The sequence below is a fragment of the Podarcis vaucheri genome, assembly GCF_965113315.1.
Source record: "Podarcis vaucheri genome assembly, chromosome: 16".
NCBI lineage: Eukaryota > Metazoa > Chordata > Lepidosauria > Squamata > Lacertidae > Podarcis > Podarcis vaucheri.
In genome coordinates, this window is record NC_138754.1 from 31520499 (window position 1) to 31538540 (window position 18042).

Genomic DNA, 18042 nt, shown 5'->3' on the forward strand with positions numbered 1-18042 from the left:
AATTAGATGTGACATTAACATGTAGAAGCAATTAATGTGTGCAGTTATGGGAGATCCTAAGCAGAATCATGGAATGACACCGGTTGCCAGGGTCTTGCTATCTCAATTGTCCTACCCTATAGGATGCACTTTTCCCCCTCCAAAAATGAAGGGGAAATGTGTGTGCGTCCTATGGGGCGAATGCAGGCTTTCGCTGAAGCCTGGAGAGCACACCGACCCCTCTCGCTCTCCAGGCTTCAGGAAGCTATCCCCCCAGCCCAGCAAGCTCCTGGAGCTTCCCCATTCTGGGGGCTGGGGAAGCTCCATCTTCCCCCGCCCCCAGCCCCGCAAGCTCCGAGAGCGATGGCGAGGTTGCGCAACCTCGCCTTCGCTCCCGGACCCCCAGCCCTGAGGCTAAAAATGAAGCCAGGACAGCGAGCGGGATCCATCCCGCTCACTGTCATGGCTTCTTTGCTCTTTGGGGTTGGGGGGGGAAATAATTCCCCCCCTTTATTCCCCCCCCCCTCAAAATAAGTGCGCCCTATGGGCCGGTGCGCCCTATAGGGCGAAAAATACGGTGCATCTTTGTAACACAGAGTTGGTCTGCCAGGGGGCCTGGTGCCTGAAGCCAGTTCCCTGTCCTTCGGGATCCTGCCATTTTGCATCTGTGACAAAGCCAGGGTAGTCGTTGCTGGGACAGGAGTGCAAACATGCTGGGAATGTGGACTTGGAAGAGCACATCATTCTTTGAAACCCTGTCCTGGCATGTGGTGCTCTGACAATAAAACAATGAACAGGGTGGTGGTACAGTGGAACCTCGGTTTTTGAGCATCTCGGAAGCCGAACAGCCTCCGCTGAGTGTTTTTCTTTTTTGCCGACTGCCCACTGCTTCTCGGTTTTTGAACGTTTTGGAAGTCAAACGGTCTTCCAGGACGGATTACGTTTGAAAACCGAGGTTCCACTGTACAATGACTACTGCAATTGACGCAAGATAATATCACCAAGACAACTATCTGTAAACAAACAATAAATGTCCATAAGTATGGCAAAAGTAGTTTCTTTCCCAAATACAGTGGTACCTCGGGTTACAGACGCTTCAGGTTACAGACTCTGCTAACCCAGAAATATTACCTTGGGTTAAGTACTTTGCTTCAGGATGAGAACAGAAATTGTGCTCTGGCGGCATGGCAGCGGCGGGAGGCCCCATTAGCTAAAGTGGTACCTCAGGTTAAGAACAGTTTCAGGTTAAGAATGGACATCCAGAACGAATTAAGTTCTTAACCCAAGGTACCACTGTAGTTTTCTTTATCTTAAACAATTGCAAACACAGTAAATAAATAGTTCACTTGTAATTTATCAGTGGTTCAGTGTTCATTTATTCTCTTTCCAAAATAGATTTTATCTTGAACAATTGGAAAGGCAGTAACAAAGAGTCCTCTTGTGATATACCAGTTGTTCAGTTCTTGGACGTTGTTCCAGTAATCAGACGTTTTGTTACTAAAGAGCTTAGTCACCAAACTCTGTAGTAAATAATACACAAGAGGAGACAGTATGTAAATGACTGAAAGCAGGGGCATATCTTTCCCCATCTGCATGTTTCCATCAGGAGGAGCGCAGAAAAAGGACGATGTCCTTCAGTTTGTTAAGCCCCTGAAGAGCTGATGGGAGTTGTAGTCCAAAAGATCAGGAGGGCACCTGGGAAAGGCCGGTCTGCATTAATTATTATTATAATATATTTATTTATACCCCGTTTCCCCCCCTCTTGGGACTCTAGGCAGCTTACAGACAAAAATAAGAACCCCTAAAAACAGTCACTAAAAACAGTCAAGCATGGATAAGATTAAAACTATATACTTCTATAAAATCTATTAAAACCATACCAATAATTTCAGTAAAAACAGCACGGCCCCATGCCATGCAGAAGAAATTGTATAAATGAGTTTTGCTTGCATAATTTATTCAAGTTGCAGAATCAAGCTGCTCTTAGTGCAGAATTTGACTTTAAGAATCGATGCAGAATGGGGATGGTTTTAGCCAAAGTACAGGGAAACAAAAGATGTGAAAGTAAATGGGCGAAATCTACAGGCTTAATGTAGCAAAGGATCAAGCGTGTGCCTTTATGTCCTCCTTGCACCTAATTCTTTTGTGACCTCAGTAACACAGCAGTCCCTCTTCCCCCTTTCCAAGCATCTTTTCCTGTTGCTGGCAGAACGAAACACATAGGTGGAAAATAAAAACACAGCAATGCTGAGAAATCGAAGCACATGCCCCAAAGTGTGAATGGGTGCCAAGTTGCCAAGGTTTCAGGCAGAGGCTTTCTCCAGCTCCCAGCTCCTTTAGTGGGACCTTTTGCCTGCAAAGCACTTGCCTGAAAATCTCTCCAGCTGGCAAGCCAGATGCTATTCCCTGGGCAAGAGCACTTTCTTTCAGAGGAGTTCAGCTCAGGGGTGAATTGGCTCCTTACCTGGGCTCTTGGTCATGCCAGCTATGTGTCAGTAACCAAGTAACAGGGGGCGTATCACAAGAAAATGCGCGCATCCCGAGGTGCGTTCTGAGGTCAGCTTTAAGAAACAGCTCCTGCAAGCTGAGTGAGGTTTGGGAGCAGCAGGGAAGAAGGACGAGAAGGGAGGACGCTGCCCCTTTTAGAAGAAGCTCTTTGCTCTCGGAATCCCTAAGCCCTTGTCGTAATGTGATCAATTGTGACCAAAGAGAATACTGCAGCCTCCAAGATATCTGTAAGATCCACATCCCTCCAACACAGAGAAAGATCACTGCAAACTGCTCCCATCCTTCTCGGAAAGGTACCCGTTTATATCTTTCTTGTTTTTCTGCAGACCTCTATCTTTGTTTTAATGCCATGTTTTTTTGGTGCCAGGTCAGGAGGAGAAATTTGAGGGGGGGCGCCTTCCTTGTCTCTCTTAATTCCACTTTGCTTCTCGCTTGCACAAGCTTTCGTGAAGCTAATCTGTGCGGGGAAAAGAACGTTTTATTTTTAATGCATGCAGTGTGGAACAATGGCACTTCAAAGGGGTGAAACAAGATAGCTTTGTGTTGTTGATGATGTTGTTGTTTAAACTGAAAGCATAACGGCTGGGTGGAACATATAGTATGAACATAAAGTGGAACATATAGTATGTTTACAGAAAGGATTTTGTTCAAGAAATGACAGAACAGCAGAAGTGGGGGTTGGCTGATACTTTAAATAGAGTCAGCTGCCAAGTTATGTTAACTCCTGGATTGTGTTTCACCTTAAAGAGCTTCTGTTATAATCTTTCTCCCTCTCCCCTTTTTCTAAAATGAAAAAGCAGGCAATCAATTCCTGTTGCCACTTGTATGCCCAAGGAAGTGGTTTTGAAGGAAGTGGTTGTTTGTTTCCTTGCTTGTAAGAACAACTTATCTATCCCCCACCCCAACCCCTGAAATCATTTTTAAAAGCTGATTTCTTCATTTCCATTCTGCCTCTGTACTTGCTTTCTGGGAAGTAGCAATGACTATACTATCAAAATTTATTTCCCTGCCCAAATGCTTATGGGTTTGTTTTTGGAAAACAGATAGCTTGATTTGCGCTGTAAACCTTCCAGATCCTGCTTAGCATTGGTGTTGAATCGTTGAGGTGCAGAAAGGCTGCTTTTGTTCAGTGCGTTTTATTTTATTGCCGTCTTATCGGGTGTTCCTTTTGCAAGTTTCTAAATGCCAGTCCGACTCGAGCAGTTGATGCTGTCCGTTATACCACTCCGTTGCCTGAATGCCAGAACACCGCTGGCGTCTCTGGGGCCTGTAAGATTTTTGTCGGTCCAGCTGCCGTCCGGCCTCAGACAACCTTCTGCTGAGAGCCGAGCTGTTAAACAAGAGCAGCAAGAAAATATTTACCTTTAGACCTCCCTCACCCCCTGCAAAAAAGCAACACAGCAAATTTTCCTGCTTGGCAGGGGGTTGGACTCGATGGCCCTTGTGGTCTCTTCCAACTCTATGATTCTATGATTCTATGAAATGTCTGTAAAATAGCTATTCAGGGGAGAAAGCCACATTTCTTATGCAGCGACAGATTTTGAGTGGTTGCTTAGCACCACCTTGCTGACTCCTGTCCATACGTGGAATTGTAAGATTGCTGGGTTCTGCTGTTTCAGAAACCATTTCTAAAGACATTCCTTTTCGAGCCATTTAATTTATCAATAAGTTCAGAAACGGGGGGCGCTGTAGCCAACTAAACTCTACTTGGCACAAACCCATTGAAATCAATGGACATGACTAACTTAGGTCCACTAATTTCAGCGGATCTACTCTTGAATGGCACTTAGCTAGAGATAATGCCAATTTGCCTAGCATTCCGAAGCAAATCTCCACTCCCACCCTCAGATTCTGAAGAAGCTAAAAAACCGAAAGGGAGCTTGCAAATGAAGTGGTGTTTATACGGTAATTTGCGTATCTGGTTCTGAGATCCAGGCTGAGCGGCCGTTGAATCTCATTGAAGACTAGGGGATAAGTCGGGTGGGCCTTGATTTCAATGGGAGCTAGGTAAGTGCAACCAGCTCAGGATATGATAATCTCCCTGGTTCCCTTGGCAGACACCCCTTAGTGGAATTTAATTTTTAAGTCAGCGCACCTAAGATTGTGCTGATGGTCTGGATCCAACCCTCTGGCTGTCTCTTTCACGACTGTTTCATTTTGAACTTCTTTGGTACGTCGGTGCCTAGCGGAAGGGATGTGATTATGAAGAGACAGGGTGCTTTGAGCACTCAGGTTACTTGAATCCCCATACTCAGCCCCCAACATTGCATTTGTTCTCGGCCCCTTGAAATGCATTTGTGATGTTTAGGGTCATTTGCTTTAGCTTAACTATATTATTCATAATTATTATTAATATTTGGTAGTTCCCCCCCTTTTTTTTTTGCAAGATGAACTCAAAGCAGCATTAAAAGTGAGTAAAAGCAAGAGAGTTTTTAAAAGCCTAACATGCTAATATGTACCAAAAAGCCGACCCACTATTTAAAAAAGCAGGAAATTATGGTCCAGAAGCCCAGGTGGATATAGATATCTTTGCCTGGTGTCTGAAAACAGATAGTGATGGGACTAGGCATGCTTCATAGGGGAGAGCATTCTGCAAATGGGGAGCCACCACCGTGAAGGTCCATTCTTGTGTTAGCAAGGCCCTGTGAATACATCTAGCACAGGGGTCAGCAACCTTTTTCAGCTGTGGGCTGGTCCACAGTCCCTCAGACCTTGTGGGGTGCCAGACTATATTTTGGAAAAAAAATATGAACGAATTCCTATGCCCCACAAATAACCCAGAGGTGCATTTTAAATAAAAGGACACATTGTGCTCATGTAAAAACATGCTGATTCCTGGACCGTCCGCAGGCCAGATTGAGAAGGCGATTGGGCCGCATCCGGCTCCTGGGTTGCCTACCCCTGATGCACCACAATTCAAGAAGGACACTGACAAACTGGAACATGTCCAGAGGAGGGCAACCAAAATGGTCAAAGGCCTGGAAACGATGCCTTATGAGGAACGGCTAAGGGAGCTGGGCATATTTAGCCTGGAGAAGAGGAGGTTAAGGGTTGATATGATAGCCATGTTCAAATATATGAAAGGATGTCACATAGAGGAGGGAGAAAGGTTGTTTTCTGCTGCTCCAGAGAAGCGGACACGGAGCAATGGATCCAAACTACAAGAAAGAAGATTCCACCTAAACATTAGGAAGAACTTCCTGACAGTAAGAGCTGTTCGACAGTGGAATTTGCTGCCAAGGAGTGTGGTGGAGTCTCCTCCTTTGGAGGTCTTTAAGCAGAGGCTTGACAACCATATGTCAGGAGTGCTCTGATGGTGTTTCCTGCTTGGCAGGGGGTTGGACTCGATGGCCCTTGTGGTCTCTTCCAACTCTATGATTCTATGATCTAGCATATTCCTATAAACCGTAATGCAGGAGACCTACTCCACGGCAACCCTGGTAGGTAGGGTGGCCCTCTGGTCTGCACTTCCTGGTCAACCCTGTCATCATTCAGCAGCCTGGCACAGATATATGCTGTGGTTGCTGACTTACTTACTTACTTATTTAACTGATATACCGCCCTTCAACCGAGGACCACAGGGCGGTTTTCAGCCTTGTAAACAGCCTTGTTGCCAGCCCAAAGGTCAAGGTGCTACTATTGGTGCATACTATTGGTGAAGGAGCGTCTCCACCCCCATCGTTCTGCCCGGACACTGAGGTCCAGCGCCGAGGGCCTTCTGGCGGTTCCCTCATTGCGAGAAGTGAGGCTACAGGGAACCAGGCAGAGGGCCTTCTCGGTGGTGGTGCCCGTCCTGTGGAACGCCCTCCCATCAGATGTCAAAGAGATAAATAATTACCTGACATTCAGAAGACATCTTAAGGCAGCCCTGTTCAGGGAGGTTTTTAATATGTAACGCTGTACTGTTTTTAACACTGATTGGGAGCCGCCCAGAGTGGCTGGGGAAACTCAGCCAGATGGGCGGGGTATATATAATAAATTATTATTATTATTATTATTATTATTATTATTATTATTATTAGGCCCTCAACAGCCTGAGAGCAGTTTGCTTGCAGGATCACACCTCGCCCCATATGTTCTCACTCAACCACTTCAATCTGGGCACTGTTACCTTCTCATGCCGTACTTGTAAGAAATCCATCTTTTAGTATGCTTTGGAACTCACTGCCGGCTGACACTTTGTTGTACTGTCTGAAAACATTTTGGTTTGGGCAAGCCTATCCATGTTTACATATACTGTTTTCTTTTTTGTTAATTTTAATTATCTTTAAATGTTTTTATTTATGATTTTAATATTTCTTGCGTACCACACAGAGGTTTTATTACAACCAAGCGGTATATAAACTTTGTTAAATAAACAAATCCGTAGAAACCTCTCGTGAGGAAGAGCTTGGCACCTTCCAAAGCAGTCTTGTTCTGCTTTTACATCACCAGGAAGTACTTGTAATATTTATTCAAAATTTTGTCGTTTGAGCCCATTTATTCAGGGCTTATCTTCTGGAACGAAAAAACACATTTGCTCCATCATCTATGTGACTCACAGCTTTTTAGGTTTTTGAAGATAGCTGTTACATCGCCTCCCAACAAAACAATCTCAACACATTCAATCTTTCTTTGTGAGATGTGGTCTTCACTTTCTGAAACACGCTGTGTGGCCAATTTTAGACATCTTCAGAGAAGGGAATATTAGCTTCCTTAAAAAAACAAAAAACAGTTCCTGCAGCTTCTAAATAAGTGGGATTTTTAAAAGCCAAAAATGAAATCGGAACACTATGTTTTTGCTTTTTTAATGTACTCATTTCTGTTTTCATTGTAATGAAGTTTTAAATTATAGAATTTGGTAAATGGGCAAAGAAAACAATTTATGCCGCAATCCTATTCCCACGTGTACCTGGGAACCGGTCTAATGAACTTCTGAGTTGACATAAATAGGTTGCACTACTGGTTTCACATTGACTATGATGAAGTTCTCCATATTGGCGGGGGGTGGAATTGGTATTTAAAATCCAGGATATTGAAGAGAAAACTTATTCCTCATAGTCACTGAAATTTGGAGCAAAGTCGGTCTTCTTAGTCAGCAGAGGAAAAAATATTACCGGTAATTTTGTTTCATGAACAAATAAACCGTTTTTGAAGGTAAGAATATTCCTTAAAATTCCCTAACAACCCGTCTCCTGTTTTAATGGGAATTGCCACAGCAACATAATATTAACAGTGGAATTGCTCGTGTGACACATGCTAGGCACGTGTGGTAGGTAGAATTAAAATATCCACCGGGGCACATTGCTAGGGATATCTTTTTGGAAAAGGAAAAGGAAACAAACAGAACTCCAGCTGCTTCAGATTCTTTAGCCAGGAAAGTGAGAGCTTACCAAGTGTAAGGGATTTTACGTATACCTGAGCACCACCCTCTCATCCACAGCTTTTCTGTGAATATATGTCTGGTCACCATATCTTCCGAAAAATCAGTTTCGCCATCCACAAAAGCACGAGGGCTGTTGTTGTGAAGAGTGTAGGACTTGGGAGAACTAGTCTGAACCAGCCCGTGAAGCCTTTGGTTAAATTTGGGCTAATCAGTATCACTCGGCCTTGATCCAGTTCTAAAATGGAAATACACAGCATTATACATTGTAGAGCGCACTTCACATTATTGGTGCTGACCTTCAAAGCCCTAAACGGCTTTGGCTCTGTATACCTGAAGGAGCATCTCTGTCCCCATCATTCAGCCTGGACACCGAGGTCCAGCTCTGAGGGCCTTCTGGTGGTTCCCTCACTGCGAGAAGTGAGGCTACAGGGAACCAGGCAGAGGGCCTTCTCGGTGGTGGCGCCCGCCCTGTGGAACGCCCTCCCATCAGATGTCAAGGAATAAACAATAAATATCTGACTTTTAGAAGACATCGGAAGGCAGTCCTGTATAGGGAAATTTTTTTATTGTTTGATGTCTTATAGTTTTTTGGAAGCCACACAGAGTGGCTGGAGAACCCAGTCAGATGGGCAGGGTGTAAATAAATAACAATAAATGCTATGAGTTAATCTGTGACAAGTGGCTTGTGCAGATTCTCAGGCAAGGGGTATCTATAGCTTTATTCAGGGAACAGCCACATAGTTCAGGCTCACAGGAAGGTCTGGGAGAAACTTCAATCTGCTTGTCGGTTTGGACAATACTGTGCTAGGTGACACAAAGATCTGACTAAGGCAGCTTCTTGTGACTAATGGAGAGAGAAGTTAGATGTGATATAGTTAGAGCTGTAATAGGACCATCCTGGCCCCTTTTTATGGCCTTTCCATCAACAACCTTTCCCTCTGTTTCATCCTCTCCCCATCCCTTCACCCTGGTCCTTTATCTCCCACATCAAATCTATTTCATTCCTTATTTTTGTGTCATAACGTTTGCTGGCCACCAAACAAACCAACAAACAAAAAATGCATGAACACTTTGGTTCTCAACATCTTTTGATTAATCCTGCATTGATCACAAAAACAACCACCACAGATAAATGAATTTCTAGGACGAAGAACTGGGCCGGTTCTTTTGACTACAATTTCTAGACTGCTGCATTTTTTGCCGTATCATTTCTGGAGAAAGAGAGAGAGAGAGGGAGAGTTTTAATTTGTATATGTCAGTTTTACAATGGCCTTTGGCTATAGCAACTCGCTGAAAGAGCTAATTAATTTTGCTTTGCCATTTTGGAAAATAAACCCACTGTGTAATTGCAAAGCATCATTACACTCTTGCTGGGGGGAGGACTCCGGTTATTAGTGGTAACACCTCTGCAATGAGATCAGGATTGCTCTCCCCCAGGCACTGTGCCATTAAAGTTTGCGTCGGCTACCATCAGCGCCACCAGGCTGATGGAGAGCTCGTTTTTGTGGGAAAGTGGACTGGATTTCCTAAGCACTCCTTCGGCCAGAGTGAGCTAATAACATCTAGATTAGATTGTAAACTCTTTTGTGCCTGAATTCCGCCGCACAAACCTCAAAACCCTGTAATAAACCTTGAGAAGCTAATCATGCTCCTGGAAGGAATTTGAAAACTAATGCTGCAATTGGATGTAGTATTGTTACCTTCCGGTCCTAGAGATAAATGATCAGTGGCTTGAAAAATACAGGGACAGGCAACAAGGTAAAAGACCCCTGGACAGTTAAATCCAGTCAAAGCCAACAGTGGAGTGTGGCACTCATCTCGCTTTCAGGCTGAGGGAGCCGGCGTTTGTTCACAGACAGCTTTCTGGGCCACTTGGCCAGCAGGACTAAACTGCTTCTGGCACAACGGGACACTGTGACGGAAACCAGAGCACACGGAAACACCATTTACCTTCCTGCCGGAGCGGTACCTATTTATCTACTTGCACTGGCGTGCTTTCAAACTGCTAGGTTGGCAGAAGCTGGGACACAGAAATGGATCTCACCACCGTCACACGGATTCGAACTGCCAAGCTTCCAACTGGCAAGCCCAAGTGGTTTAGACCACAGCACCACTTGCTCCACAGGGATGGGCAAAGCTATATTGACACCTGAGGCAGAAAATCTCAAGAGCATCCCCACTACATACAGTCGGGGATAGCTGACATGTTGCCTTCCAGATTATCCCTGGAGAGCTCAGTTGTTTAAAGCATGGTGCTGATAACACCAAGGTTGCAGGTTCAATCCCCATATGGGACAGCTGCATATTCCTGAATTCCGGGGGCTTGGACTAGATGATCCTCAGGGTCCCTTCCAACTTTGCAATTCTATGAATCTATGGTGATGATTAAAATCTGTATACTGCCCTATACCCACCCTGCGGTGGGGTGCGCTCCCGTTGCTCGGTCCCAGCGCTTGCCAACCTAGCAGTTTGAAAGCACCCCTGGGTGCAAGTAGATAAATAGGGACCGCTTACTAGCGGGAAGGTAAATGGCGTTCCGTGTGCTGCACTGGCTCGCCAGATGCAGCTTGTCACGCTGGCCACGTGACCCGGAAGTGTCTGCGGACAGCGCTGGCTCCCGGCCTCTAGAGTGAGATGAGCGCACAACCCTAGAGTCTGGCAAGACTGGCCTGTACGGGCAGGGGTACCTTTACCTTTACCTATACCCACAGGTCTCAGGGTTGTTCACAAGATAAAATCACATTATGAAAACATAAAATACATAATCAGAATAAAACAAGAACAAGCCAATAACCCCATTCCCCAACACAGTATAGAAAGGTAGATATTGTTGAACTCGGCTCCAGCCAACATGAAGGGAACATGGTGGGAACATGGAGGGCATTTTGTTCTCTATCCCTTGTCTATGCCAACTTGCAGCGGCTCTTTGAGGTGTACACACACACACACACACACGTACACAGACACTTTTTAATAGTTTTTTAACATGTCATTTTCAACAGTAATTCATTTTTTTTGACTTCCATCAGTCCTGTCTGAAAATTTTCCAATCTAATCTCTCAGTATGCATTTCTTATTTTCCCTATTACATTTCAAACTCATAACCAATATCTTTTTCTACTTTGTAACACTTCATATATTTATCCTTACAAAACTTCTTGTAGTCCTACTAGCGTAATTTGTTGATTACAGTTGCTCTTCAAATAATTCATATACTTCTCCCAGTCTTCTGTAAATCTCTGGTCCCGCAGGTTTCGAATCCTTCCTGTCATTTTGTCCAGTTCTGCATAGTCCATAAATTTCGTCTGCCATTCTTCTTTCGTCGGAATTTCTTCTTGCTTCCATTTCTGGGCTGACAATACTCTTGCCGCTGTTGTTGCATGTAAGAACAGTTTGACATCTTGTCTATTAATGTCTTGGCCTATAATACCGGCTCTTTGAGGTTTCAAACGGAAGCCTTTCCCAGCCCAAGCTGAAGGTTCATGGACTGAACCTGTATGTGAAAGTCTGTGCACCAAGCTACAACTCTTCCACACGCCATAGACCCGTCGGGAAATGCCCCATTTTAATGGGGGTGGGTGCAATAGAGAAATGCCCTGTATTGGGGGACCCATTGAGTCCAGCATCCTGTTTGACCACCGGCAGATCAGTTGGCTCCAGGATGTCGTGAGCAGAACTTGGTTGGCAATAGTGCTCTCTTGCTGTTTGCCCCTTTAGTAACCGGGCCGTCCTGACCTAAAGATGTAGTTTTCCTGCCTTCTTCCATCTCTGAGGATGGACCCGTAGTGGGATCCTCATCTACTCCACAGTGTGGATGTCGGTGCCAACAGAATTGGTTGAGGACCCTTTAGGCCAGCAAGTGTTGCAAACAGAATCTGCCCTTTTCCCTTATGGGGTATCCAAGAGCCCATATAGAGTCCTTATGTAGGTTCCATATTGGTAGGAGAAAATAACAGAGGCCAACCAGAGAATATTGAGAAGCAAAGCAGCTAGTAAGCTTGATCTTTATTGATCTGTTGCAACAGGGTGCTCCCCTCACCCGCAGGAGAGAGGAGGGACCCAGAACAATGGTATGCAAGGCCTTATAAAGACTTTTGAAATTGCCACCCTGCAGATCAAGACCACCCCCAGAAACATCATACATACATCACAGAAGGGGTGTAACCTAAGACCACCCCCCAGATACATCACACCTACATCACAGAAAAGGCGGTTTAAAACAGAAATTTGAATGTTGTTTTTCCTGTTTGCCAAGTTATCTGATTGCCTTTTCTGATTGTCTTTCCTGATAGTCTGTCACCCATTAAAATGCTGATTACTCAATTCCTGAGACAAGGGGAAGGCTCCCTGACCCCCACTCCCTCCTTGCAGGGAAAACATTTGGTCAGTTTGGGAATCAAAATGGTTCCGGGTCTGTCTTCCTGTGCTGATCTACGTACATACTTGGTTGGTACACTTATGAACATTACCATATATCAAGACCTCAAAATTCCTATCACACAAGCCAACTGCTCAAAGAGGCTGGGCCAGCCTGTATAAGACCCCGGATGGCCTCAGCACATGGCTGAGACAATATTGGGAACATAAGGAGGTGCCTCTTCCCCAAGTCAGACCACTGGGGCATCCAGCTCACTATTGCTGTACTGACTGGCAGCAGTAAAGTAGAAAGAAGGAGCAAAACACACTCTCTTCGTCCAAGCCAACTGCTTCACGGGCATAATTCCGTTATTCAGGACATAATTTTAAATTCCCCACTGAGTTGTTGTGAGACATGTTACCAGAAATGGCATGATTGTGCCAGGTTTTCTGCGAGCTCCTGAAATTATCTGTGCGTTGTGAATTTAGTCTTCGGCAAAGTAGAACAGTTTTACTGCGCATTCAGGAGTTTTGAGGTGCACATATTGCACATGTGTCCATGCGCACGCACACATACCCCTTCTGTCTGGGGGACAAGGAGCAAAAAGATTGTCAGCCTCTGCACACCATGTTGGCTCTCTGCCATTCCCAGAGGCTAAACGGAGACTGTTTCTATGCAAGAGAATAAAAGAGACATTTTTTATTTAAAAAATTGTCACGCACAGAAACCAGCGGGGAATATTTCAATCTCCCTGAACACTCTTTTAACTGACTTGAAAGTTGCCACTTCTCAACAACAATAACTTTTCAAAAGAAAACTCCAGTGTGAAGCTGCCAAGTTTGATTTTCAGACTTGAGTTCAGGCGAGCGGAAAGTAATTATCTTTCCCCAATTCATCACCAATTGTTGGTGGGTCAAATCCACTTGGGCTTAATCTTCAACCCAGATCTTATTGTCCTCTGCTGGTTTGAGGAGCTGTGTCAGCCACATGATTAACCCTCCTGCAATTAACTACAATTGCTGTGAAACTTGCTGAATGATTAATCAGCAAGATGCACGAATTGTCTAGGCTCTAGACTAGGAATACCCAATTCCAGTATCCTCTTACAACCTCCACCCTGGGAAGGAGATGGCTCCACACCTTAGGAGCCACTGTGGAGCCACTGTCACCTTGTCCCCCCCCGTACCCCATGGAGTTAGCTCTGCCACAAGACTCCTGTGAATAAACCAGATACAGTGGTGCCCCGCAAGACGAATGCCTCGCAAGACGGAAAACTCGCTAGACGAAAGAGTTTTCCATTTTGGAGGTGCTTTGCAAAACGAATTTCCTATGGGCTTGCTTCACAAGACGACAATGTCTTGCGAGTTCCTGCTGGGTTTTTTCCTTCCCCCCCTTTTTCTAAGCCGCTAAGCCGCTTATCAGCTGATCCGATCAGCAGATAAGCCGCTAAAAGCCGCTAATAGCGCTAATCCGCTAATCCGTCAATGGGCTTGCTTCGCAAGACGAAAAAACCGCTAGATGAAGAGAATCACAGAACGGATTCTTTTCCTCTTGCGAGGCACCACTGTACCTTGGAAGATCAAGAAAGATATGAGCAGCTTCCCCCACAGCTTGAAAACCCACTGTCCAGAAGAAGCTAATGACTGCATTAAAAGATGCTCATCCTTTGCATGGCCAGATGTAGCACTTGGGGGATGAATTTTTAATCTTGACCTTGAATGTAAGAAGAGCCCCATCTAGACCTTCATCCTGTTCTCACAGTGGCTGCCCAGATGCCTGCGCACAAGAGCACTCTCCCCATCTGTACTGCTACCTTCGACTGCAGAGGCAGAGCATAGCCATTGTATGGTCCAGAAGATAAAAGTTCTGGCAGTTGTTCCAAGCTGGGGCTGAAACAACTTGCATCTTTGGCTCAGCTGCCGGGTTGCTAGCCGTGGTGCTGAATGTCATGAACTTTGCATCAGCACCTCCGTGGCCTTAGTTCACAACCAACTCCAGATCCCTTGGCCTGCTGGTCTCCATCTTGCTTTGGCCATCGCCTCTTGTCTGTGGTGGAAATGGCAATGAATCAGGGAAGCTTTTAATATTTGATGAATCATTGTATTTTAATATTCTGGTGGAAGCCACCCAGAATGGCTGGGGAGACCCAGCCAGATGGGCAGGGTATAAATTAATTAATTAATTAATCATCATCAACCACCACCACCACCTGCATAAACCCGCTGGCAGCAAAATGATCCCTCTTTTCCCGCATGTTGTGGAGCAACAGTTGCAACAGCAAAGTCCTTCCTCTGCCCCTGCTGTGTGCACCCTGGGGATAAGGAAGGAAGGTGCTGGCTTGTTCTAGTTGTCTTTCGTGGCACCAGCTGCCAGTGCTTCAACCAAAACAACAACAAACAGATTAATCTGGCAGCACAAAACAGCAAGAATGGTACACAGGGGAAAGAAAGTGAGCTGAACAGGAGCTGTATACAGTGCTACTCGTACTGAGCATAGATCCACTGAATTTGATGTAGGGTCATTGAATTGGGTCTGGCCGGAGTGAAACTTTGTTGGCTACAACCCCATCTTGCTAACTCATGATGGTCGCACTGTATTGCTGGCAAACCCCACTGGGATCAGAAGCAATCCCTGTAGACCACATTGGAGGAGAAGGTCTGGTTTCGTGTAAGGCACACCCCTGTGTACATATGAAACATCAGGCTGGGTGCTACAGGACATTGCCACATTTGTGCATGTGGGATGCAGCCAGCTGTCTGGACCACAAGGAGGGCATATGGTTGGTAGTCATTCACAGTAGAACTTAAGGTGCACAGTGGCTATAAACAGATCCAGTCCTCATTGAACATTCTGGGGGCTTCTTACACACCCCCCCCCCACACACACACACTGGATGTGTGTGTGTGTGTGTGTATATTTGTGCATCCTTCTTCATACCTTGGGGTTCCTGCAAACCTACTACTGTTTCCCTCTTATATGTGGGTGCCAATGCTTGGACTACACAAACACTCTCAATTCGAACGCTGGAAATAGAAGGAAGTGTGGCATCTTCTCTGAAAGGAAGCAAGGAGAAAAAAAGAACAAATACGCATCACAGGTGAAAACGTAGGAAGGGGAAAGGCCATAGCTCATTGGTAGGGCACTTGCTTAGCATACAGAAGGTCCCAGGTTCAATCCCCATCATCTCCAGGTAGGGCCTGAAACCCTAGAGAACGGCTGCCAGTGGACTATACTGAGCTAGCAGTGGTGCATGCTCTGGTTATCTCCCGCTTGGACTACTGCAATGCGCTCTACGTGGGGCTACCTTTGAAGGTGACCCGGAAACTACAACTAATCCAGAATGCAGCAGCCAGACTGGTGACTGGGAACGGCCGCCGAGACCATATAACACCGGTCTTGAAAGACCTACACTGGCTCCCAGTACGTTTCCAAGCACAATTCAAAGTGTTGGTGCTGACCTTTAAAGCCCTAAACGGCCTCGGTCCAGTATACCTGAAGGAGCGTCTCCACCCCCATCATTCAGCCCAGACACTGAGGTCCAGCTCCGAGGGCCTTCTGGCGGTTCCCTCACTGCGAGAAGCCAAGTTACAGGGAACCAGGCAGAGGGCCTTCTCGGTAGTGGCGCCCTCCCTGTGGAACGCCCTCCCACCAGATGTCAGAGAGAACAACAACTACCAGACTTTTAGAAGACATCTGAAGGCAGCCCTGTTTAGGGAAGCTTTTAATGTTTGATGTATCATAGTATTTTAATATTCTTTTGGAAGCCGCCCAGATGGGCGGGGTATAAATAATAAATTATTATTATTATTATTATTATTATTATTATTATTATTATTATTAAGCAGTGTTTGAAACTCCCATTGTTATAGCTCATTTTGCAACAAGGAATTTCATTAGTGTGAGCAGCTTCTGAGCTCTGAGTGCAGTACTGTGCTTAAGATTTCAGCTTAAAACTGTAGAGTGGAAGGAAAGGAGGACCTTTTTCTGGCTCCCCGCTTCCAACTAGTCTCTGAAGACTGGAGAAGAGACCCTCTTAAGAATATTAGTGAGGTGGGCAGGGGAAGGACTAGACCATGCGAAAAATGAACAGAGTACTTTAGCTGCAGTTCATTCATTTTCAGCTTTGTATTCTTATAAAAAAGTGCACCTAGGCACCCTGTTGCTCCCATAACCGAAGTTTAGGGCGCCATTTAGCTCCTGGCTTTCATATCTCAGTTTCTAACGCTGTGAGCTAGATGCATCGATGGTCTGACCCCATAGCTTCCTATGTGGAAATGGAGTTCTTCCACTTTTCAGTCCTGACCTTTTCCTCTCGGAAGGGCAGGTGCTCAGGTCAAGCATCCGTCTTAAATGAATAAGGTCCCAGGTCTGGTCCACAGTATCTGCAGGTAGGGTTTGGAATTGCTTCTGCCTGAAACCTTGAGCGAGTTGGCGCCAGTCTGTGTTGGCAACACTGAGTTAGATCAGTGTTTCCCAACCTTTTTTGGGCAAAGGCACACTTGTTTCATGAAAAAAATCTCGAGGCACACCACCATTACAGCCCCGTGACGTCAGCGTGCAGCGTCATGCCGGGAGGGACATGAATTGCTAGCAAATTACATAATCACCTCCTTGAGGGCTGGCTCATCTTTTCCGAAGGCAGAACCCCATTAATTAACAGCACAGACTCACACCATAGCCAAGACGAGGGGGGAAAACCTCAGTCATGCACAGTCATGCACATGTGGGGGCTAAATGAGGACGAAGACCGGGCAGAGAGCAGGGTTCAAATCACCCCACCTGGCCAGGACAATCCCTGGGTGCTCCCTTGGGCCACTCGCCTGATCCACCTCGCAGGGCTGTTGTTGCGAGGATAACACGGGGAGAACCATGCGCGCCCCCGGGAGCTCCTTGGAGGAGAAAGTGGGCGATGAATGCAATGCACGAAATATATGAGAGGCGACCAGGTTTTGCAGGTGAGGGGCCCCCGCCAGCCTCCGCTTCCAACACCCGGCGCAACGACGCCGAAGTTTCCCCCTGGGCTCAGCTCGGGGAGCAGCGCTGCTCCCCCCGGCTCCCCTTCGCCCTCCCGGCTCTCTCTGCCGCCCACTGGGGACCCCCCTCACCTGCCAAGTCCGGAGCGCCGGTGGAAGTTGCATGCATACATGCAGGGCGCCGCGTTGCCATTGCATTGCACTGCACTCCATGCAACGCCTGCACGCATGCATTGCCTTGCACGCCCGCCAAGGGGTCTCCCCGCGGTCCGATGCGTCCCCTCCGGCGCAGATGCAGCATTGCAAAAATAAAAAAAACCCCGACGCAGCCCTACCTGGGGGGCAGCCTCCGCCTCCGCCGCTCCGCCTCCGCGGGGATCCCCGGGCTCCATCCTGCCGCCCGATCTCCGCGGGGGCGCAGGCAGGCTGCGCGGGGTCTGCGCGGAAGAGCCCCTGCCCCCCCGGCCGCCGCCGCTGCGCTCATTCCATGGCCAGGAGAAGAGCGCTTCAAACAAAACGCCCAGCCTGCCAGGCCACGCTGGGAAACGTAGTTTGCGCACCCCGCGCGGGCGCGGAGCCCAAGGGCGAGGGGACTACGGATCCCGGCAGCCCCCGCGCCGGGGACGGAGGGGGAGAGGCCCGGTGCAGGGATGGAGGGACGGGTGGGCGAGCGAGTTGAGTGAGTGGCAGCCGCCAAGCCTTGGCCGAGAGCCAGGAAGGGCCTCCCCGGAGGAGGAGGAGCAGGAGGAGGAGGAGGGAGGCGCAGAGCGGGAGGGAGGGAGGGAACCCCAGGGGTCATCTAGTGACGGCGCCCCAATCGAAAATTTGACTTAAAAAAAAATATCTTTCAATTTTTTTAA

The 18042-nt window shown here is 46.8% G+C and overlaps 1 protein-coding gene and 2 long non-coding RNA genes across 5 annotated transcripts in view; 1 reads left to right on the forward strand and 2 right to left on the reverse strand.

Annotated features, from left to right (window-relative positions):
• COMT (catechol-O-methyltransferase) overlaps positions 1-18042 on the forward strand; it is a gene marked incomplete at its 5' end in the record, with an annotated part of 40062 nt that overhangs the window by 6914 nt on the left and 15106 nt on the right. Inside the window, one exon of one of the 3 annotated variants that reach the window (XM_082203407.1) lies at positions 2577-2780. The exons of the other annotated variants lie outside the window; for them this stretch is intronic. Of the gene's footprint in view, positions 1-2576; positions 2781-18042 lie in introns of those variants that run through there. 3 annotated transcript variants of the gene reach the window in all.
• On the reverse strand, positions 1326-2570 carry LOC309521192. Its single transcript, XR_014214547.1, has 2 exons — positions 2444-2570; positions 1326-1499 (listed from the first exon to the last, which is right to left on the reverse strand). It is a non-coding gene; the product is annotated as an uncharacterized lncRNA (long non-coding RNA).
• Positions 6805-8327, reverse strand: LOC309521219. The gene is made up of 3 exons (XR_014214576.1): positions 8183-8327; positions 7885-8087; positions 6805-6984 (listed from the first exon to the last, which is right to left on the reverse strand). It is a non-coding gene; the product is annotated as an uncharacterized lncRNA (long non-coding RNA).